This window comes from Prionailurus viverrinus, chromosome B3 (assembly GCF_022837055.1).
Source record: "Prionailurus viverrinus isolate Anna chromosome B3, UM_Priviv_1.0, whole genome shotgun sequence".
Classification (NCBI taxonomy): Eukaryota; Metazoa; Chordata; class Mammalia; order Carnivora; family Felidae; genus Prionailurus; species Prionailurus viverrinus.
Window position 1 is genome coordinate 113,026,523 of NC_062566.1, and position 23,885 is coordinate 113,050,407.

The 23,885-nt window shown below is 41.8% G+C and overlaps 1 protein-coding gene and 1 pseudogene across 13 annotated transcripts in view; one reads left to right on the forward strand and one right to left on the reverse strand.

Moving 5' to 3' along the window:
* Nucleotides 1-23,885, forward strand: part of RGS6 (regulator of G protein signaling 6) — a 629,079-nt gene that overhangs the window by 78,509 nt on the left and 526,685 nt on the right. Inside the window, exon 1 of one of the 13 annotated variants that reach the window (XM_047862122.1) lies at nt 13,400-13,683. The exons of the other annotated variants lie outside the window; for them this stretch is intronic. The gene's annotated coding sequence lies outside the window, so the exon portion shown is untranslated. Of the gene's footprint in view, nt 1-13,399; nt 13,684-23,885 lie in introns of those variants that run through there. 13 annotated transcript variants of the gene reach the window in all.
* On the reverse strand, nt 6,269-6,751 carry LOC125167673 (60S ribosomal protein L21-like; annotated as a pseudogene).

Genomic DNA, 23,885 nt, shown 5'->3' on the forward strand with positions numbered 1-23,885 from the left:
ATTGCCTTTTAGTTTTGCTAATTGTTTCCTTTACTGTGCAGAAACTTTTTGTCTTGATGAGGTCCCAACAGTTCATTTTTGCTTTCGTTTCCCTTGCCTCCGAAGACGTGTTGAGTAAGAAGTTGCTGCGGCTGAGGTCAAAGAGGTTTTTGCCTGCTTCCTCCTCTAGGATTTTGATGGTATCCTGTGTTACATTGAGGTCTTTCATCCATTTTGAGTTTATTTTTGTGTATGGTGTCAGAAAGTGGTCCAGGTTCATTCTCCTGCATGTCGCTGTCCAGTTTTCCCAGCACCACTTGCTGAAGAGACTGTCTTCATTCCATTGGATATTCTTTCCTGCTTTGTCAAAGATTAGTTGGCCATACATTTGTGGGTCCATTTCTGGGTTCTCTATTCTGTTTCATTGATCTAAGTGTCTGTTTTTGTGCCAGTACCTTATTGTCTTGATGATTACAGCTTTGTAATATATCTTGAAGTCTGGAATTGTGATGCCTCCAGCCTTGGTTTTCTTTTTCAAGATTGCTTAGGCTATTTGGGGTCTTTTCTGGTTCCATACCCATTTTAGGATTGTTCGTTCTAGCTCTTTGAAGAATGCTGGTGCTGTTTTTGATAGGGATTGCTACATTTAGGTCTTTAATCCATTTCCAGTTAATTTCTGTGAGAGGTGTAAGATAGGGCTCCCATCTCATTCTTTGGATGTGGATTACAGTGTTTCTAACACTGTTTATTGAAGAAACTATGCTTTCTCCATTGTGTGTTCTTGTGTTTCTTATCAAAGATTACTTGACCATATATCTGTGGATTTATTTCTGGGTTCTCTATTCTGTTCTATTGGTCTCTGTGTCTGTTTTTAGCCCAGTATCATACTGTTTTGATTACTATAGATTTGTGATTTAGTTTGCAATGAGGAGTTGTGCTGCCGCCAGCTTTATTCTTTTTTCTTAAAATTACTTTGAATATTCTGAATCTTTTGTGATTCCATATGAATTTTGAGATTTTTTTCTATCTCTATGAAAAATGCCATTGGACTTTTGATAGGGATTGTGTTGACTTTGTACATTACTTTGGGTAGTATGGATATTTTAATAATATTAATTCTTTCAATCCATAAACATGTGATATCTTTCCACTTATTTGTGTCTTTTTCAGTTTCTTTCATCAGTGTCTTATAGTATTCAGTGTATAGGTCTTTCATGTTCTTGGTTAAATGTATTCCTTCCTTCCTTCATTCTATTGTAAATGGAAGTTTTTTCTTTATCTCTCTTTCAAAAAGTTCATTTTTAGTGTATAGAAATGCAACTGATTTTTGTATGTTGATTTTGTATTCTGCAACTTTACCGAATTCATTTATGCTAAGTTTTTTTTGGTTGAGTCTAGAGGTTTGTTTGTTTTATACACACACACACACACACACACACACACACACACACACATTAGGATTATGTCATTTGCAAACAGAGGCGATTTTACTTCTATCTTTAAAAAAATTTTTTTAAATGTTTTATTATCCATATTTGAGAGAGAGGAAGACAGAGCATGAGCAGGGGAGGGGCAGAGAGAGCGAGAGTGAGAGCGAGAGAGAGAGAGAGAGAGAGAGAGAGAGAGACAGAATTCGAAGCAGGCTCCAAGCTGTCAGCACAGAATCTGACACGGGGCTTGAACCCACGAACCATGAGGTCATGACCTGAGCCAAAGTCAGACACTTGACTGATTGAGCCACCCAGATGCCCCTTACTTCCACCTTTCTAATATGTCTGTCTTTCTCCTTTCCTTTTCTCTTCTTTCTTTCTTTCTTTCTTTCTCTTTTTTCCTTTGCCTAATTATTTAGGCTAGTGCCACCAGTATTATGTTGAATAGAAGTGGTGGAGAGTGGGCATTGTCTTGTTTCTGATTCTAGAAGGAACGCTTTCAGCTTTTCACTGTTGAATATGTCAGCTGTGGTCTTGTTATATATGACTTTTCTTAGGTTGAGGTACATTCCTTTTATACCTAATTTGTTGTGAGTTTTTATAATGAATGGATGTTGAATTTTGTCAAGTGTTTTATTCTGCAGCTATAGAAATGATCATATGATTTTGTCCTTCATTTCATTAGTGTGTTGTATCATATGTATTGATTTGCATACACTGAACTTCCTTGCATCCCAGGGATAAGTCGCACTTTATCATGGTATGTGATACTTTTAATGTGCTGTTGGATTTGGTTTGCTAGTGTTTTGTTAAGGATTTTTGCATCTATATTCAAAAGGGTTATTGGCTTGCAGTTTTTCTTTTCTTGCAGTAGCTTTGTGTACCTTTGATATCAGGATAATTCTGGCCTCTGAAATGAGTTTGGGAGTGTCCCTTCTTCCTCAATTTTTTGAAAGAGTTTGAGAAGGATTGGTGTTAATTCTTTAAATGTTTGTTTGAATCCACCAGTGAAACCAGTGGTCCTGTGATTTTCTTTGTCATGAGCTTAAAAAAAAAAGTTTATTTATTTATTTTGAGGTGGGGAGGGGCAGAGAGAGAGGGAGAGAGAGAATCCCAAGCAGCTCCATGCTCATCATGGAGCCCAACATGGGGCTCAAACCCATGACCATGAGACCAGGACTTGAGCCAAAATCAGGAGTTGGACACCAAACTGACTGAGCTACCCAAGCACTCCTGTTGTGAGATTTTTGATTAATGATTTAATCTCATGACTCATTTTTTGGTCTCTTCAGATTTTCTATTTCTTTATGATTCAGTCTTGGTATGTTGTACGTGTATGTGAATTTATCCATTACTTCTAGGTTATCCAACTTGTTGGTGTATAATTATTCATAGTAGTCTTTTATGATCTTTTCATTTCTGTGGTATCAGTTATTATTTCCCTTCTTTCATTTCTGATATTATTTGCTTGAGTTCTTTCTTCTTAGTCTTGCTAAAGCTTTGTCAATTTTATTTTTTCAACAAATCAGCTTCTAATTTTGTTTACCTTTTCTATTATTTTTCTAGTCTCTGTTTCATTTACCTCCACTCTAATCTTTATTCCTTCCTTGTGCTCATTTTGGGATTAGTTCTTCTTTTTTTTATTTCCTTGAGGTGTAAAATTAGATTGTTTCAAATCTTCCTTGTTTCTTTTAATGTAGGTTTATTGCTATAAACTTTCCTCTTAAAACTGCTTTTGCTGCAAGCTATAGGTTTTGATATGTTGTTTCCATTTTTGGGTGCTTCAAGATATTTTTGGATTTCCTTTTATTTCTTTAATGATCCATTGGCCATTCAGAAGTGCGTTGTTTAATTTTTGCATTTATGAATTTTCCAGCTTTCCTCCTGTTATTGATTTCTAGTTTCATACCATTGTGGTTGGAATAGATAATTGATTTCATTTTAATCTTACTAAATTTTTTAAAGCCTTGGTTGTATACTAGTATATGATCTGTCCTAGAGAAAGTTCTGTGTGCAGTTGAGAAGAATGCGTATTCTGCTGCTCTTGGATGGAATGTTCTTTATATCTATTAGATATAGGTCTGTTTTGTCTAAAGTAAACTTTAAGTTCAGTGTTTCCTTATTGAGTTCTGTCTGGGTGATCTATTTATTGTTGAAAGTGGAGTATGAAGTCCCTTGGTATTTTCATATTGTTGTCTATTACTTCTTTCAGATCTGTTAGTATTTGCTTAATATATTCATGTGTTCATTGTTGGGTGCATATATATTACAACTGTTATATCTTCTTGATGAATTAACCCCTTTATCATTATATAATAACTTTCTTTTGTTATGGTTTTTGACTTGAAGTCTATTTGGTCTGGTGTAAGTACAGTTACCCCTGCTCCCTTTTGTTTTCCATTTGCATGGAATATTTGTTCCCATCCCTTCACTTTCAACAATATATGTTCTTAAAGTTGAAGTGAGTCTCTGGTAGGCAGGATATAATTGGGCTTTTGTTGTTGTTGTTGTTGTTGTTGTTGTTAATCCATTCAGCTACTCTATGACTTTTGATTAGAGAATTTAATTCATTTACACTCAATGTAACTATTGATAGATAAGGACTTACTGTTACCATCTTGTAATCGTGTTTTGGCTATTTTGTAGTTCCTTTGTTTCATTCTTCCTCTCTTGCTATCTTCTTTTGTGATTTGATTTTCTATAGTGTATGCTTAAGTTTGTTTCTCTTTCTTTTTTGTATATGTAGTATAGTTTTTTGACTTGAGGTTATTATGAGACTTATGTAAAATATAACAGTCTATTTGAGGATGATAACTTTGCGTACAAAAACCTTACCTTTTACTTCCCCCTTTTATGTTTTTTTTTTAAATTTTAATGTTTATTTATTTTTGAGAGAGAGAGAGAGAGAAAGAGAGAGAGCGAGAGCATGAGCAGGAGAGGAACAGAGAGAGAGGGAGACACAGAATCCGGAGCAGACTCCAGGCTCTGAACTGTCAGCACAGAGCCTGATGTGGGGCTCAAACTCATGAATGATGAGATCATGACCTGAGCTGAAGTCAGACTCTTTTTTTTTTTAAAAATTTTTTCAACGTTTTTTATTTATTTTTGGGACAGAGAGAGACAGAGCATGAACGGGGGAGGGACAGAGAGAGAGGGAGGCACAGAATCGGAAACAGGCTCCAGGCTCCGAGCCATCAGCCCAGAGCCTGACGCGGGGCTCGAACTCCCGGACCGCGAGATCGTGACCTGGCTGAAGTCGGACGCTCAACCGACTGCGCCACCCAGGCGCCCCTGAAGTCAGACTCTTAACTGACTGAGCCACCCAGGTGCCCCTCCCCCTTTTATGTTTTTGATAGCACAACCTACATCTTTTTATATCATGTATCCATTAAAAAATTATTGTACCTATAGTTGTTTTTTTTTTAAGATTTTTTATTTTCTTAAGTAATCTCTATGCCCAACGTGGGGCTCGAACTTACCACCCTGAGATCAAGAGTTGTGTGCTCTACTGACTGAGCCAGCCAGGTACCCTGTACCTATAGTTATTTTAAGTCATTTTTTCTTAAAAGTTTTTTTTCCTTTATACCAGAGTTAAGTGATTTAAACACTACCTTTACAGTATTAGGGTTTTCTGAATTTGATTATATACCTACTTTTACCAGTGAATTATATACTTTCAGATTTTTTATGCTATTAATATCCTTTCATTTCTACTTGAGGACTCTCTTTAGTGTTTCTTGTAAGGTATGTTTAGTGGTGATAAACTCCTCAGCTTTTGTTTGTCTGGGAAGTTCTCTATTAACCTTCATTTTCAAAGGGCATCTTTGATGGGTAAAGTATTCTGGGTTGGCAGTTTTTTCTTCTAGCACTTTGAATATATTATCCTGTTCTTTCTGAGCCTGCAAGATTTCTGCCAAGAAATCAGCTGATAGCTTTATAAGCATTCTCTTGTATATAACACATTTCTTTCTCTTGCTGCTTTCAAAATTGTTTCTTTGTCTATGATTTTTGATAGTTTTATTGTAACTTGTTTTAGTGAAGTCATCGTTGGGTCAAGTGTTATTGAGGACCCATGAGATGAGCTTCATGTACCTGGATGTCTTGATCTCTCCCAAGATTTGGGAAGTGTTCAGCTATTAGCAGAGAAACTACTTCTTTTGGCCACCCACATTACTCCCAAGTGCCTACCAATTTACATGTAAAATTCCCTTTTCTGTCATTTAAGCGTTCAACCAGATGACGCCAAACTAATTTTAGTCTTGTATCACATGATTCCATAATACATACCCAGTTCTCTGGGCAAACAGACCCAATCCAAACACAGCTTGAGCTTTCTCTCTCCTTTGTTTAACCTGTTTTATGTTCTTGAAATGTCTTCAGTTTCTCGGCCTCAACCCTAAGTCTTCATCTGTCAGAATTCTGGACTGTTCTCAATACTGAGATAAAAGTTCTACCTAAAGATCAGTTCCTAATTTTTAAGGACAGAAGTGACTCCCTCCACCGCCATTTGCTTCTGATGATATTTCTATTACTTTCTTTAAAAACACATTTTTTTAACATTTATTCATTTACTGAGAGATGGAGAGAAACAGAGCATGAGTGGGGGAGGGGCAGAGAGAGAGGGAGACACAGAGTCAGAAACAGGCTCCAGGCTCTGAGCTGTCAGAACAGAGCCTGATTCAGGGTTCAAACCCCCCCACTGTGAGATCATGACCTGAGCTGAAGTCAGACGCCCAACTGACTGAGCCACCTAGGCACCCCTATATTGCTTTCTTTTAAAACAATTTTTTTGTGTTCATTTATTTATTTATTATTATTATTTTTTACAGTCTTGACATCTTTTATTTTTTTTACATTTATCACGCCATAAATTCATAGGGAATGGGTTCCAACAGCTTAGGCTCCTTTCCATTGGTTCTCACAAAGTGTGCTTCTCTGGGTGGAGCAGGCTGGTGCTTCAATTGAACCCAAGTACCTTTCTCCTTGGCTTCCTTCTTTTTCTGATCATTTTCCTTCACACTCTTCAGGAAGCTGTCTCGGCTCTTTGAGTGCTTAATGTGTTCGATACGTACATTAATTCTCTTAGCAAGAATCTTGCCCTTAATTTGTTTGTTTACAACAATGCCAACAGCATGCTGGGTAACATTGTAGACTCTTCCAGTTTTGCTGTGGTAACATTTGTGGGGCATTCCTTTTTGAACAGTGCCCATTCCCTTGATGTCCACAATATCACCTTTCTTGTAGATTCACATGTATGTTGCCAAAGGAACAACTCCATGTTTTCTAAAAGGCCTAGAGAACATATAGCGAGTATCTCTCTTCTTTCCCTTTGTGTTGGTCATTTTGGCGAATTACGGAAGATGGCGGTTCCGGCTGAAAGGAAGCTGTGTTTATTTATTTTTAAGAGAGAGAAAGAGAGACAGAGCATGAATGGAGAAGGAGCAGAGAGAGAGGGAGACACAGAATCTGAAGCAGGCTCCAGGCTCTGAGCTGTCAACACAGTCCTGATGTGGGGCTCGAACTCATGAGCTATGGGATCATGACCTAAGCTGAAGTTGGATGCTTAACCAACTGAGCCACCTAGGGGCCCTGATAATTATATTACTTTCAAGTCAACTATAACCTACTTATTTGTTGGACAGCTTTTGTGTGTGTCTTCTCCATCTAGCTTCATTGGAAGACCCTTGAGAATTGGATCTACTTCATTTTTGTATTCCCTGTAGGACTTGCATGGTTCCTTGAATATAGTGATTTTCCATAGATGAAAATGACACGTTGGGAAACCTGGGTGGCTCAGTCGGTTGAGCATCTGACCCTTGGTTTCAACTCAGGTCATGATCTCATGGTTGTGAGATTGAGTCCCACATTGGGCTCTGCACTGAGCATGGAGCCTGCTTTGGATTCTTTCTCTCCCTCTCTTTCTGCCTCTGCCTTTCTCTCTCTCTCTCTCTCTCTCTCTCTCTCTCTCTCTCTCAAAATAAATAAATAAACATTAAAAAGTGGCATGCCTTAATCCTGTTCTTTTTTTGTTTTTAATGTATCCCATTCTTTTATTGAGGTAGAGATAGACATAAAGTCTCTTAGATGCCTTAATCCTGTTGCTGTGGATCCTGACTCTAGAAGAAAGGAAACCTCCATTTAGAGCTTTGATATAGATTGAATTTTGTCTCCCCACCCCCCAACTGTATTGAAGCCCTTACCACCTTTACCTCAAATGGTGATCTTATTTGGAAGTGGAGTCATTGCAGGTATAATTAGTTAAGATTAGGTCATACTAGAGTAAGGTGGCCCTTATTTCAATATGACTGATGTCCTTACAAAAAGAGAGATTTGGACACAGACACACACAAAGAGAACACCATGTAAAGATTGGAGTTCTGCCATAGCTAAGGATCTGTCAGACTGGGGGGGAGACTGAAACACATTTCTTTCTGGAGCGTTAAGAGAGAGCAATACCCTGATGGCACCTTCATCTCAGACTTGTAGCCTCCAGAACTGTGAGACAGTCCATTTGTGTTGTTCAAACCTCTCAGTTGTAGTACTTTGTTGTGGCAGCACCAAGAAACTCCTACCAGCCTGCATTTTCACCATCCTCAGAACAAACAAGAATGGAGTATTTTAAATAATCGTTTTCTTGGTAGAGCTGAGGGCTGAGGTAGGGTAGCCTGATAACAAAGTAACCAGAACCTTCTCTATTATTTGCACCCCTGGTCCTTGGCTCTAGACTGAGTTCTTATGTCCCTCAGAGCATCTTTAGCACTGGAAACTCAGCATGTTAGAACTGGACAGTCTTTCATCTTTTGTTTTGTTTTGTTTTTAATGTTTATTTCTGAGAGAGAGAGAGAGAGGGAGGGAGGGAGGGAGGTGGGGGAGGGCAGAGAGAGAGGGAGACACAGAATCCAAAGCAGGCTCCAGGTTCTGAGCTGTCAGCACAGAACCCAATGTGGGGCTCTAACCCATGAACCATGAGATCATTACTTGAACTGAAGTCAGACATTTAACCGACTGAGCCACCCAGGTGCCCTTGGGTGCTCTTTAACCCTCTTCCTCCCTCCTAAGCCTCTCTCAGTTATTATTACCATGTTCCTGTCAGTCCCTCTGGCTAAAGCCTCTGTGAGCCCTCCCTTTTCTTATCCCCAATTTAAAAAGTCTAGATTTCTTCCATTTTTTGAAAAATAGGAAGATCTGGCAACATCAGATCCTCATACTGATGGCAATAATTGGACAGACGGAGGGGCAGACCCTTAACGCAGAGAATGTGTTCTCAGTCCTGCCTGATAGCACCATGCCTGAGCCTTGTCTGCGTTGGGGACTGGGACTCTGGCGGGATGAAGTGAGAACACTGCCTCTTTCCTCACAGGGCTCTAAGCGTAGACTTTCTGATCCTGGACTGAGTCAGACTGATGGTTTGTATCCTGCTCTGTCACCGGCTGGGAGGCAGCCACGGAGAGGCTCCTTAAACAGGGCCTCTGTTTACTAATCTGTAAATGAGATGGTAATAGAGGTCACTTCATAGGGGTGTTGAGAGAATTAAATGACTTCATGCACATCAGGAGGTTAGAACCTGGCACATAGCAGGTGCTTCATAAATGATCATTTAATTGTATTGTTATATATGCAAGAAACTCTTATTGGCATTTATCCAAACAGCCTTATTATTTTTCATAAAGGAGAGCATAGTCACCCTTCAGTTTTTCTTTGCTTTCCCCCTGTTCCTCACCAGTTTCACACACATTAAGAAATGTGGTAATTTATACACACAGACTCAGGGCTGGCCTAGCAGGGAATTTGGAGCACAGCTTCTGGGATCTAAAGTGGCTGAGCTCCTGGGCCTCTCCTGGCTGCTGAGTCCCCTGTGCTTATCTGCCTTCGATGTTGCTTAGGTTCTAGTGACCAAGGGCACAGCTTGGTGACTGGCCTCCCGAGGCCTCCGGAGTCGCCAGGGGGTGCCTCTAATGAGGTACACTGTTGAGCACACAGGTATTTATCCTGGAGGCAAGAAAGGCTGCTGGGAATAGCTGCTTAACATGAAATGCAGACAGCAAGTCCAGTGTTGGTTAGAAGCAAGTTAACTATGATTTGAGGCATTGGCAAAGCCCAGGTAAGCCAACAGCGAGAACCCCAAACCCAATCGTTTGCAACATATCCCCTTATTGGGCCACTCCTAAGCTGAGCAGATTCATTCAGCTGATATTTACTGATTGAATTCCCATAAACTGTAGGGATTTATTAAGCAATTCCTGAGTGTCAGATACATATGGTACAAGGTGTTAACGATAAATGAAATGATAAGTGAGACACAGTCCTGCCTGTAAGGAGTTTATAATGTGGTCCTTGGGATTGACGGATGAGCGAATAGTGGTGTTGGGGTTGGGGGGTAGTCACAGATGTGGGTTACAGTATCCCAGAGTGGAGGAATCCTGACTCAGCAGGGGGGCAACGAGGAGACCATCATACTTGTCATTTTTTTATCTAATGCCCTATAAGATTGACTTTTGTGAAGATAAGGATTGTGACTGTCTTTTTATTGCTGTATCTCCAGGACTAGCCCAGTGGTTGGCGTATGGTAGAGGCTCAATTAACATTTGGTAAATAAGGCAATTAAATAGTGTCTAAGCTGAGAACTGAAGGATGAGGTGTTAGCCAGGAGGAAAGCGTGTGTGTGTGTGTGTGTGTGTGTGTGTGTGTGTGTGTGTGTAGGTGGGATAGAAGAGTAGCAGTAGGAAATAAAATGGTGAGAAAGGACATCATGGGGAGGGGGTGGCATGTACTCCTTGGGAAGGACAAAGACTGGTTCTGGAAACGTTTGCTCCTACAGTAGGGTGGTATAGAGGCAATTCAAGAGGCATGGGAAAGGCTGATGGTGAAAACGACACAGAATTATTAAATATTTAAACAAGAAAGACTGGTTGGATTTGACACGTATGTTTAAGGTGCAGGAAAGGGATTGGATTGGAGAGGACAGAGTAGAAGCAGAGAGGCCGATTCGAGGGCTTCTGTAGCAATCTTGATTGGAGATGGAGGCGGCTGGACAAATTACTGACAGTGGAGATGGGGATGTGGATAGATTCCAAAGCAACTAGGGATGTAGAATTGTCAAGTCCTGGCAACTGTGTCTAGAGAAGGAAGGAAGGAATAGCACTGCACCTTTAAAGAATTTTTTTTAATGTTTATTTATTTTTGAGAGAGAGAGAGAGAGCGAGAGACAGAGTGTGAGCAGGGGAGAGGCAGAGAGAGAGGGAGACACAGAATCCGAAGCATGCTCCAGGCTCTGAACTGTCAGCACAGAGCCCGATGCAGGGCTCGAACCCACAAACCACGAGATCGTGACCCAAGCCAAAGTCGGACGCCCAACCAACCGAGCCACCCAGGTGCCCGGCACTGCATCTTTAAAGGATGCTAGCATCATTCACTTACTTCATAAACAACAGAGGAAGAGTAGAAGTGGGGGAGATAAAACCACATGTGGACACACCGAGCTTGAGTTGCCTACAGGAGGTTCAGTGGGCAGGTGCATACATCAGGCTTAACCTCAGGAGATGGATCTGGCTTGATATACAGGTTCAGATGCTCATTAGCATAGAAGATCAGGGCTTTATAACCTAGCAGGTCCATTGGTAACATTCAGAAGGCCCATGAACCTTGGAAGTTACATTGGAGTTTTAATGCATGTGCATTGTTCTGGAGAGTTAGCTTTGTATTAACCTTTCCGAATAAGTTAACTCTTGATCCTTAGGGCCACTGGAACTAGAGGAGAGGTGGGATTGCTCAAGCAGAAGTAGGAGGAAGAGAGCTGTGGAGCATTTGGGGGATGGGGGCACTGTGCTGAATCTGTGGTGTGGGGTGGTATGTGGGGAATGAGATGAAGATTTACAGAAAACATTAGCTTGACTGTTTATAAAGTGCTTTTACAGACACTGTCATTTCATGTCTCAATAACTCAACTAGATATTTATCATTTGGCTCTGTGTCAGAGTTCAGTACAAGACACAGAAACTTGGCTATAAATTTTCAAACAAGAAGGGATTTAATACAGAGAATCGGGTGCTTACAAAATCACCGGAAGGGTGAGCCTCAGGGGAAAAATTTCCAGAACAATATGGGACCAAGGTCAGAAGGCACCCTTGCAGTTGCCGTCCTGGTATTGGCAAGCTGGGATCAGAAAGTCCCTGTGGCTGCTGCCATTGCTGCAGCTGCTTTTTGACCCTCAGAAAGCTGGAGAGGGGCCCTGGGACACTGCTGGGGTTCAAAAGTCTTATGTTTCCATGACTTTCCTTTATGGCAGTGAGCAGTCAAGGAGCCAGAAGATCACCCCCATCTTACCTACCTACACCTCCTTGCATGGATGTATATAATTAGTGGAACCCAGTTAACCCCTGCACCCCTAGATTCAGGGAGGTCTGGAAAATATCTTTATTCTACCTCTCCACCTAAAAAAGAGAGTGAAATGGAGGTAAGGAAGAGCTTCCCCACCCCCACCCCCAAGGTACAGATTGCAAATATTTTAGTCTTAAAATACGTCGTCTGTATTGTAGCTACCCAGCTTTACTATTGCAGTGCAAAAGCAGCCATAGTAAGCATATGTAAGAATGAGCATGGTTGTGTTCTAATAAAACTTTATTTATAAAAATAGGTAGTGGGCTGGATTTGGCCTATGGGCCATAGTTTGCCCACCCCTGAGGTAAGCAAATCAATTCACCATAATTATAATGGGTTCATTTTACAGATGAGGGAACTAAACCATTTAGCCAGTGTAAGCGATTTAGAGCCATTTAGCCAGTATAAGTGAAAACATACCCTCATTATTTTGGTTTCAAAGTTCATGCTATTTTCAGCAAACCTTGATGCTGAGCCCATCTCTTTGAGAGACTTGTGATCTAAAGAGGAGATAAAGTGTCCAATTCACAGACCATGGTAAAGGCCCCAAGAATTGCAATGCCTTGTAGGCATGTCAAACACTCTTCTCTTTGACAGAAGAAATAAAAAAAAAAAGTTATTTGAGCTAGGTGTTGAAAAAAGGTATAACTTTAATAGGTAGAGATAGTAAGGGGCAGGTGGGGCACAAAAAAGCATTTAAAGTGACGTGGGAAACTTCAAGGCAAGTTTACGAAAACAGCTGGAATCCAAACCCATCTGAACACTGCATCCTTCTGGGTTTTGAGAGAGGAAGGCTGGATTATGGGAAACCTTGGATGATAGGATTAAAAATCTGGATTTAAAAAGCAGAAACCCTGGCAATTTTTGAACAGGGCTGTGATACACACACATTACTACAGGAAGAATGATCTGGTGGTATTGTGGTACAGAAGTTTTTGACTCAAAAGCTACCAGCCAACAAGAATTCACATAGGAAGTGATTGCAGTATCTTTTCATGCAAAGGAAGCAGTGGATATGAGGGACTTCTTGAGCCATTCATGACACTTGGAAATTTATAAATGTAGGTGGGTTGGAAGGATGGCTTTGATATTGAAAAATGAGAAGAACAAAAGTTAGTCAGGAATAGGATGTTGTTTGTGTAGGAAATATGGTGGGTTCCATCTTGGATATTAGGTAATGAGTGGGAGAAATGGAAATACGGGGCAGGCAATTAGAGATATGGGCTTCATTTTCAAGAGAGAGGTGGTTGGGTGTTGTCACATACAGCTGGACAGAGAGCCACAGAAAAGCTCATGTCTCTGATGGTTGTGGGTGGTAGGGAATACCCAAGGCAGAAACCAGGGGTCTTAGGTCATCAAGAGCCAGGAGAGGCAATGGAGTAGGGAAAATAGGTGGAGTGCCAGGTTGAGTATTATCAGAGGAGTCAGGGGAGGAGCTATTTCCAGAAAAGGGAATGGCCAGTAGTGTTGCATGCCACAAGGAGGACGAGAAATGTTCATGAAAGGCCACTTGACTTGGTGATGACACAGTTGTGGTGGGTGAACTCTGAGAGAGCTGTTTAGTGTATGGTAAGTAAACGGAGGAAGAAGTTGTGGACTGTTCCCTCGAGGAATTCGATATTGGAAGGAAAGAGGAGAGAAGATGGGAGACTAAAATTTATTTGTGTTAAAGTTGGTTAATTCTTCAGTGCCTAAATATCATAAATGACTTCCCTCATCCGAACGTATCCTGATTTCTCCCCCCTTCCCGACCAGGAGTTCCTAAAGGAAAGGGGGTCAAAGGAAGAACACCATCTATTCTCTCTTGATTCCAGGATCTGTTTTTTGGCCAGCTGTTCGTGTCTGACTTGACTTTGCTGTTTGGTTCCGCCGACGGCCTCTCCTGGCAACCTGTGAGGTAATACACAAATGTGTGCGGTGGTTAAGCAACCGCTTCCAGCCGTGGAGGCTCAGCTAAATTTGGAACACGCATGAGTCCCAATCTAAGTCTTCGTTCAGTGGGGAAAAAATAAGTCCCTGACTCTGAAATTTCAGAGGTTATACATTTACGGAATATGAAATCAGTGTGCTGATGATTTTTGCCTTACCTCACTGGATTCCTTTAAAATCTACTAGAGAATTGCTGTGCAGTGAAAATTTCGTTCTCTTCAGGATCTTTTCTAGAAAAGAAAGTAGGTATGGCTAAGCTCCAGAAGGAATGGAGTATCTTACACCAGTGCTTTTTATGACAATAAGCAAAAGCAACATACACTACAATGACAACAAAGCAAACAAACTCTAGGGTCAGATGGAAATGATTTTATTTCTCTAAATTAAGATTCTTTCTTTTATATATATATATATTTTTATTTTTTTTCAACGTTTATTTATTTTTGGGACAGAGAGAGACAGAGCATGAACAGGGGCGGGGCAGAGAGAGAGGGAGACACAGAATCGGAAACAGGCTCCAGGCTCCAAGCCATCCGCCCAGAGCCTGACGCGGGGCTCGAACTCACGGACCGCGAGATCGTGACCTGGCTGAAGTCGGATGCTTAACCGACTGCGCCACCCAGGCGCCCCTCTTTTATATATTTTTTTCTTTTTTTGAAAAATTGGGCGTGGAGCCCAATGTGGGGCTTGAACTCACAGCTGTGAGGTGAGATGAAGGGTTGGATGCTTAACTGACTGAGCCACCCAGGCACCCTGAGGCTCTTTTTTTAATTCTAACTCTTATTTCCTTTCACACCTTGGTTAGTGGCTTCCACAACATAATCAGCTTGGTCTCAAGTCGGTTATGAAATGGATGCATCGAGATGTAACTTGGATTAATATTCTTCTCTCAGTCAAATTCACTTCCTTACTCTTATATTTAAACCACTATGTTATTCTCAGAGGCCCTAAGCTGTGTTTCTCTGGAGCTGTTTAGCGACCGGAAGTGGTCTAGTCCTCCTTCCCATTGTGTAGAACTTCAGTTTTTGAAGTGTTTGGATATCCAGTCATTTCATTCGACCCCACAACAATCTGTGAGATAGGCAGTATTATCATTAAGCCCATCTTACAGATAAAGGAACTGAGATTCAGAGTGGTTAGTTAATTGGATCAGAGTCGCATGGGATGCCAGCAGCAGATTCAAGGCTAAAGCTCAAGTTCCTCTAGCTCTAAATTTATCCCGTTTTATTCCCATGGTGCTTTGGGTGTCATTTTTGACAGGAGTGTTTTCTTTCGTTCTTAAGCACTTCAGTGAATAAGCTTTGTACACCATCAGGTTGGTTTCTGGTAGTACGTTGATTGTGGAGGGCTAGGGGCAGAAACCACAGCCTTGGAGTGACAGCTCCCCTTCTCGGAGGTTTGGCCTTTATTGAATGGAGGGCTCTTGTTAAGGAAAGGTATGCATTGAGATAAGAGGCTGGCCAATCTTTCAAAAAGTGGAAGTTTCTGGGCTCCTTGGGGATGGCTAATGATAGTGATTATGGAGGAGTTTGCAGATGTGAAGTACGTTACAAATGCTGGAGGAGCGGCTGGCGGTAGACTGTGTTTCTGGGGAGATGGGTATTTGCATTTTTTATCTTCTGGACACTGCTGCCTTTGGCACACTCGCGTTTTCCATAAACAAGCCTGTTTTGCTTCTCTCTAGAAACAGGTCCGTTATCTAGCTTCGTGGTGGTTTTCTGTACGTGTGAGCTTGTGCTCCAGTTAAATTGAATGCTTGTACTGCTGCAAGACTGAATTTAGTGACGTTGCCAATATCTTAGCCCTCGAGTGGTCTTTAAATATCCTTAGCCTTGGGAGCTGGCCCAAGAAACTGCTTATTCTTTTCCCCATACCACTCAGCGTATAAATCCCGAATTACTGCTGACCAAAGATAGGTAAAGTACAAATCAATAAGCATTTTGTTCCTATATTTTAGGGAATGAGACAACGAGTGAGACAAAACCCTTTGATGAGGGCTTCAAATTATTGTCATTGTTCTACAGATTAACAGGGCTGAGGCTATTATTATTCTCATTCGTTGACTACCACGTCCTTACATTGCACCAAAAGGGTTTTTTAGCAGCTTTTTGAAATATAACTCATATACCAACAATTCACACATTCAAGGTATACCGTTCAATGGTGTGTGGCATGCTACATTATCAATTTTTTCTAAGTTTATTTGTTTATTTCGAAAGAGAGAGAGTGAGCAGTAGGGAAGGGGCAGAGGGAGAGAGAGAGGGAGAGAGAATCCCAAGCAGTACATTCTTAATTTTTTAAAGTTATGGCCAAAGACATAAAACATAAAATGCCACAGTTTTGTGCAACTGTCACCACTATTTCCAAAGTCTTTTTTATCGCCTCAGACAGAAACACCGTACTCATTTAACAATAACTCCACCTGAAAGGATTTTTGAATGTGCTTTGATTGCTACCTTCATATGTGGGCAAAGCCTTTGAGGAAGATTCTGTTTATTCTTTGCGGGAAGTTCCATATGGTACGTGACACAGGCTGGGTGCCCTCGGGAAGCAGCCTCTGGGATGAGTAGGCAGGACATCATGGGAGCATCTCTCAGGGTCCACACTTGGGGGGAAGTGAGGGGGTGGGACTGGGCAGCGGGAGAACGCGGGCTCCACTGCAGCCAGAAGGCCTATCCCAACCCCCCGGGGCTCTGGAACTGGGGACTCTGGACCTGGGCATCAAGGATGCGTCTCTATACCTTTTTTCCTCCAGTCATCAGATGTCACAGGCCCTGGGGGATACCTGAGCCGGGGCTAAGTAAGTTACTCCTTCAACCAGGGGACCTGGGGAGAGAGCTGACAGTGGAGAGCTATGAGCCAGCAGTGTTCTTGGCAGCTGGGGGACGAAATCTTCAGCCAACGCATCCGAATGTGGCTGTCCTTTGGAGTCATGTGGGCATCCTCAGTAAATGCCATGCCTGGTTTAATTGACATGGGGGGACCAGAGGGCAGCAGGAGTTCTAAGAGCTGCCCGGTGACTGTAGTGAGCAAGTCTGGGACTGCCTGCTTTCAGTCCTGAGGAGGTGGCCGGTTGGCGCAGTGCCACCACTGTGGGAAGAACCTGCATTTTGGAGTCAGGAAGATTCGCATGTGGCTCAACCACTTACTAGCTCAGTGAGTTCTCATTTAGGTTCTGCTGGTAAGACCTTGCTGCTGGGCTTTAAAAAAATGTATGTAAATATAAATATAAATATAAATATAAATATAATATAAATATAAATATAACTGGAGGTGCATTTGAGTGGTTGGGAGGGGACTTACAAATCAATACAAACCCAGTGAACACTGACAAGAAAATTTGGCATAAGACAAGAATGCATAATTTACGAAGAAGTTCAGATAACTTAAACATTTGAGGATATAGTGTCTTAACGCATCGATTGCCTTTTGCGTCTGAAGACATGAAAATTACAACTGTGTTTGCTTATAGCACTCGGTAATGGTGAAGGTGGTGGCTGGAGACAGTTTTACACTCTTGGTGTGTGTGCACTGGTGCAGCATTTATGGTGGAATATGTGATTCTTAAGGTGAATCAACTCTAATTCCCAGAGGTTTCTCCTGAGGAGACTGGTGTGTAAAGATGTGTGCGTAAAGGTGTGATTGGCCACGGCGGGAGATCGGGAGCAGAACAGCGTCTCGCGAGTAGGGTGTTGGTTAGATAGCTCATGGTACATACGTATTGGGGGATTATGTAGTCGTTAAAAAAATGATGTAGCGTGCACGTATTAACAGAGGAAGATAGCCATCGCGTATTTTTAAACGAGAGAAGCGGTAAGGAAAACAGCATGAGCCGATTTCTGCATTAAAATCATATTTGCGTTGAAAATGCCTGTAAGAAAAATACCCGACGTTAAGAGTAAACAGTGTTTCTTCCCCTGAGAAGAATTACAGGTGAATTTTACTTTCTAGCCCATAACGCTCTATAATGCTTCGACTTTAAAAAAAAAAGAACAACATTATGCATATATTGATTTTTGTGTTAATTTTATATTCAGGAAAAACAGCCATTTCCAAAAGTGACGTGGTTCCAAAATTAACACACGCACACCTCCATCCATACGTGCTTGTGTGTGTCTGTGTGTGTGTTCATCTCCATGTGTCCCCAGCTGTCTGAGAGGGAACGGTCTATAATCTAATTAGTGGTTATTCCTAAGATTGGGGGTCATCGGTGATTTTCCTTTCTTATGCTTACTTATACTTCACAAATTCTCATTTTCTTCTTTTTGAAGTTTACGTATTTATTTTGAGAGAGACAGAGATAATGAGAGTGGAGGAGGGGCAGAAAGAGAGGGAGAGAGAAAATCCCAAGCAGGCTCTGTGCTGCCAGAGTAGAGCCTGCTGTGGGGCTGGAACTCAGGAAGCAGTGAGATCAGTGACCCGAGCTGAAACCAAGAGTCAGACGCTTAACTGACCGCGCCACCCAGGTGCCTCTATACTTCACAAAATTTTAAATGATTGTATCACTCTTTCAACGGGAAATAAAAAAAGGGGAGCTTTTAGTATTTCAGCATACTTGCTTGGCCTCGTTTTCCATCCACCCTTTAAATAGCGCCTACATCTGTTTCTTTGGAAAGGGTCCTTGGGTTAGGATTTCTTTCTCCCAATAATCACTATTACATGTGGCATGGTTGTGTGCTTTACAAGATTAAGGGCATTTATTATGACTTGCACGTTTGTTATCAAACTGTGTGTTTTTACTTTATTCATCTTTTTTTCCCCCTTAAGTAAATTCAACCTTTAGATGAGCCATTTGCAAGCCTAGCATCCATCATCTACCATTATACCTTCTGCTTCATCTGTTAAATGGTGATGTGTCCCCTAAAAATATTGATATTAAATTAAGTCATTCTATATTTGCTCTTAGGGAGAGCTTTGAGGTTATCAAATTTACCAGGCAGGTAGGATATGCAGGAAGAGAAATGCTTGGAAAGCTTCCATGCATCTGACAAATCTCATTCATTCCTCTAGGCCCTGAATGAAACATCACCTCCCCCTGTCCTGTCTTCTTGGATCCCTCAGGGCAAACTGGTGCTGACTTTTCCATGTGTTTATTATGGCCCTCATTAAATTTTGTTGTAAGTAGTTGATGGCTGTCATCCCATGAAGACCTCCAGATAGGAAATGGGTGGGTAGCCGCCCACCAAGATGGGTCCTCAGTGATCCTTACCTCTTGGTATTCATGCCCTTGACAAAGAAATTATAACAGAAGTGATGACATGTCATTTCCCAGATTAAGTTATAAAAGACTGGGGTTTCTATCTTGGGTTCTTTCTCTTAAATCACTCGCTCTATGGAAAACCAGCTGCCATGTTGTGAAGACTAGCAATTTGTGGAGAGAGGTGCATGTGGCGACAGCTAGTTGGAAACGGAGGCTGGTCCGCAAACATGCGAATGAGCTTAGAAGCACGTCTTCCCCTTGTTGAGCCTTCAGATGTTACGGGCCCTGCTGTCAGCTTGGTTTCAACCTCACAGGAGACCCTGAGCCAAAACCACCCTTCTAAACGCCTCCCAATTTCTAATGCTTGGAAACTACGTGAGACAATACATACTAGTTGTTTTAAGTGCTTTGAAGTAACTTATTATGGATCAATCAATAACTAGTAAGAATTTGGTACCAGAAGGGGGGCGGGGAGGGTACTGATATAACAAAAAACCAAAAATATGGTAGTGGCTTTGGAACTAGGCAGTGCACGGTGGGAAAGCTGTAAGGATTTTGAGGGACGTGTTGGCGAACGCTTCAAGTGCCTCGAGTACACTGTTCACAGAAGTTAGGACTTTGAGGAGACCACCGGTGAAGGCTTAAAGGAAAACGAGCAGAATCAGATTGGAAACTGGAAAAGGCAGAGTCCTTATTATGCAGTGGCAAAAAAATGAGCAATACTGTCATCTGCAGTAATATGGGAAGTAGAAAATGTACCTAATGAACTGGAGATTTCTAAATAGTATTGTTTCTTCCATTTCTTCCCCCTTGTTGCTTATAGGAAAATTGTAAGACAAACTGAAGGCAGAACTAGTGAACAAAAAGAGCCAGGACTTGCTGTTTTTGAAGATTTCCAGCCTCTTCAGATGCCACGTGATATTAAATTAAGAAATGGCTTCTGAGCAAAGATCAAATTAGGGGGCACTTTTAGGAAAACAAGTTCCAAACATGAAGCCAGGGGTGTGACTGTAAAATCTTTTCAAGATCTCAAAAATCAGGGTGACTGGGTGGCTTAGTTGGTTAAGCATTGAACTTTGGCTTGGCTAATGATTTCATAATTTGTGAGATCGAGCCCCACATTGGGCTCTGTGCTGAAAGCTCAGAGCCTGGAGTCTGCTTCGGATTCTGTGCCTCCCTTTCTCTCTGCCCCTTCCCTGTTTGTGCTCTCTCTCTCTCTCTCACTCTCTCAAAAATAAAAAACATTAAAAAAATTTAAAAAAGATCTCAAAAATCAAAGATGGTGCTTCAGAGAACTGTGCAGTCAGCCAAAAGACCCTCTAAAGGGATACAGTTTCCTTTCTAGACCCTCTTGGTCAATGGTAGGGCTTCTTGGAAGCTCAAGGACATTGTACCTCAGCAAAAGCCCAAGGTGAGGAAGGACCCATTGCAAAGAGATTTGTGGGTGTGGCTTTTGTCTAATGGAATGAAGCCTAAAAGGACTCACAGAAGACCTTCAAAGTTTTTAAGAGCATTACACTTGAAGAGGCACCCTCAGCTTGAAATGAAAGTCACATAGTACAAAATGAAAAGAGGACTTTGACCCCCGAGTATCAAGAAGTAGGAAGCAGGCAGAGAAAAATACTCAGCTGCAAATACTTGTTGCCTTTCATGAAAATGGAAGGACTGCAGGGAAGCCCAAACCAAGAGTCCAGAGGGTGGAGTTAAGAGTGGAGAATTATTCCCAGACCTCAGCAAAGAACTCACAACATGTACTTTCCAGGATTTCAGAATTGCTAGCCCTACATGCTTCCCATTTCCTCCTTTGTGGGCAAGGGTTTATAGCCATTATCCTCTGTTTGCCCCGCCATTGTATGCTGAATGTGTGGAGACAGATAACCGGTTGCTTTGGTTGCACACATCTTAGACAACCGTACTCAGGAACTTAGGAGTACTTAGGAACCGTACTCAGTGGGCCGAATGTCAGGGACTACACTCAAGGATCCTCACCCATGACTAGACTTTATTTAGAGGGTGAGAGTCTGGACTGGGAGCTGACGCCAGTATTCGGTGGGACTTTTAGCGACTGTTGGAGGGGTTAGTGTATACTACAGGTAGGACCGATGGGAATCATTGGGAGCCTGAGGGTGACTGTGGTAGCCAGCCTCTAAGATAGCCCCTATTAATCTCTGACTCCTGGCATTCAGAGTTGTTAATTCCTTCCCCTTCCCATTTTGTAGTAGGGTTGGTCTTTGTGCCCAATAGCAGAAGGGATGGTATGTCACTTTGAGATAAGTTTATTAAAGATGGTATCTTCCGTTTTGGGGATGCTGTCATTCTCTTGTTGTCTTGGATCCCTCACTCTGGGGCACATCATGTTGAGGATATTCAGGCAGCCTTGTGGAGACATCCACTGGTGAAGAGCTTCCGGCCTATTGCCATGTGAGTGAATTTTGTTATAAGTGTACCCTCTGGCCCCAACAAGGCTTCAGATTGTGGAGCCCCAGTAGACAGCTTGACTGCAACTTCATGAGACACAGTGTAGAGAGGAATTAACACAGCAGACCCTAGACTGCTATCCTTAGAAAGGTCTGCTTCCAAGATTGGCTCTTGGCTGCCATCTGGAAACTTGGATTTAGGGGAGGTTCCCACCATTCTCTAATGATGAATGGTTGACATTGGCTAAACTGTGCAAACAATAGCATTTATGGGGAGCACCTGCTTTTATCTGGAAGGCTGGAATTTAGTATGTGCTAGGCAGAGGGTGCCTATAAGAGCAGCCACCAGTAAAAACGTTGGACATTGAGTCTCTGATGAGCTTCCTTGGTAGACTGGTAGACGACATTTCACAAATTGTTGTCACAATGTGATGCTAGAGGAATTAAGCTTGTCCTGTGTGATTCCATGGGGAGAGGACTCTTGGAAGCTTGTGCCTAGTTTCCTATGGACTTCATTCTATGCAAATTTTCCCTGTACTGAATTTTGCTTTATATCCTTTTGCTGTAATCAAAGCCATGAGTATTACTATATGTATGTGAATCCTCCTAGTGATCACTGGATCTGGAGGTGTTCTCGGGGATGCCCAACACAAAGACCCAGGGCAAGAACCACCTACTCAGAAACTGAGATAACAATTGTTTATTATTTTAAGGCACTGAGCTTTGGAGCAACAGATAACTATACAGGAAGCCAGTTGTTTCTCTCTCCTCAACATTTAGCTTAGTGTCTAGAACATAGGTGTTAAATATTTGTTGAGTGAATTGATATTTCTGCCGTTGAAGAATTTTATGGTCCATCTGGTGCCTTTGCAGTAGAAATCTAAATCCTCACTTGATATTATGAGGCTGGCTTACCTTCCCTTTCTTTTGTCTGGAAGAACCAGTTCCAGTGGCAGCAGCCTGCCTTACAGTTATCAGATCCTGCCATCTTCCTTTTTGGATGAGGTTCATGTGTACAGGAATTAGTGTATGACCATGCTTCTCTGTTACTCACATCCGAGTTTCCTTGATTTCTTTTTTTTCTTTCTCTCCTATGCCTTGGCAATGACAACTGTTCTTACCATTGGAATAAAACTGTCTTCCTGCTGAAAAATTAATTACTGAGTGTTTCAGGGCCTTATAATATATTAATATTTCTCTCTTGAGTCCTGCCTCTTACTCTGTCATATGATTGCTTTGACAAATGAATGTTTTTGTTTTACATTGTCTCCTCCTCTGTACACTATCTTGAAATAGACTTATATACAAAGATAGCGACCGTTTGAATAACTTTTTTTTAATGTTTATCTATTTATGTAGACAGAAAGAGAGTGTGGGCGAGGGAGGGTCAGAGAAAGAGAGAGAGGGAGAGAGAGAACCCCAAGCAGGCTCCGCACTGTCAGCACAGAGTCTGACATGGGGCTTGATCTCATGACCACGGGATCATGACCTGAGACAAAATCAAGAGTTGGAGGCTTAACCCACTGGGCCACTCAGGTGCCCCCAGGCTAAGATAACTTTAATGCAGAAGAAAAACCAAGATATATACTAGAAATAGACTTCCTGGGGTTATTCACAGTTTCTGAAAGAGATTTGTCATATTTTAATCAAAGGGTAGGTGTCTATGCACACACACACACACACACACACACATACACACACACACACTCATCCCATGTTGACTTCTGTGACATACCTGTTAGTACTTAACAAAATATTTTCCCTCCCTTCAAGTCTATTCAAGTCTTAGCAGATGACCTTGATTCTTATTTCCCTGACAATCTCAAGGTGATCTAATAGATCTCTGATTTGATCTCTTTTTTCTTAATTAAAAAATTACTTTCAATTTTTTTTTTGATTTTTTTTTCAACGTTTATTTATTTTTGGGACAGAGAGAGACAGAGCATGAACGGGGGAGGGGCAGAGAGAGAGGGAGACACAGAATCGGAAACAGGCTCCAGGCTCTGAGCCATCAGCCCAGAGCCTGACGCGGGGCTCGAACTCCCGGACCGCGAGATCGTGACCTGGCTGAAGTCGGACGCTTAACCGACTGCGCCACCCAGGCGCCCCACTTTCCATTTTTTTTTAAGTGCATTTATTTATTCTGAGAGAGAGAGTGTAAGCTGGGGAGGGGCAGAGAGAGAGAGAGAATCTCAGGCTCTGCACTATCAGCACGGAGCCCAGTGTGGGACTCAATTTCACAGAACCGTGAGATCATGACCTGAGCTGAAATCAAGAGTCAAATGCTTAATCAACTGAGCCACGCAGGCACCCCAGTACTTTCCCTCTTATCAAAAAGTCATCTGTCCTTCTTTCTAAAGGGTCCTCTCTATAATCTTTCCTCCTTCTTCTTGAACATTATTTTTTATCTATTATTCTGCTTTTTATTCTTGCATTTTCTTTCTTCCTCTTCTTACCAGTTTCAATAAGGATGCTCAGGTTTCTCTAACTCCAAATAGAACAACCATCCTTTTCTTTGCCTGCTTTCTCTTGGAGTTATAATTCTATGTACTT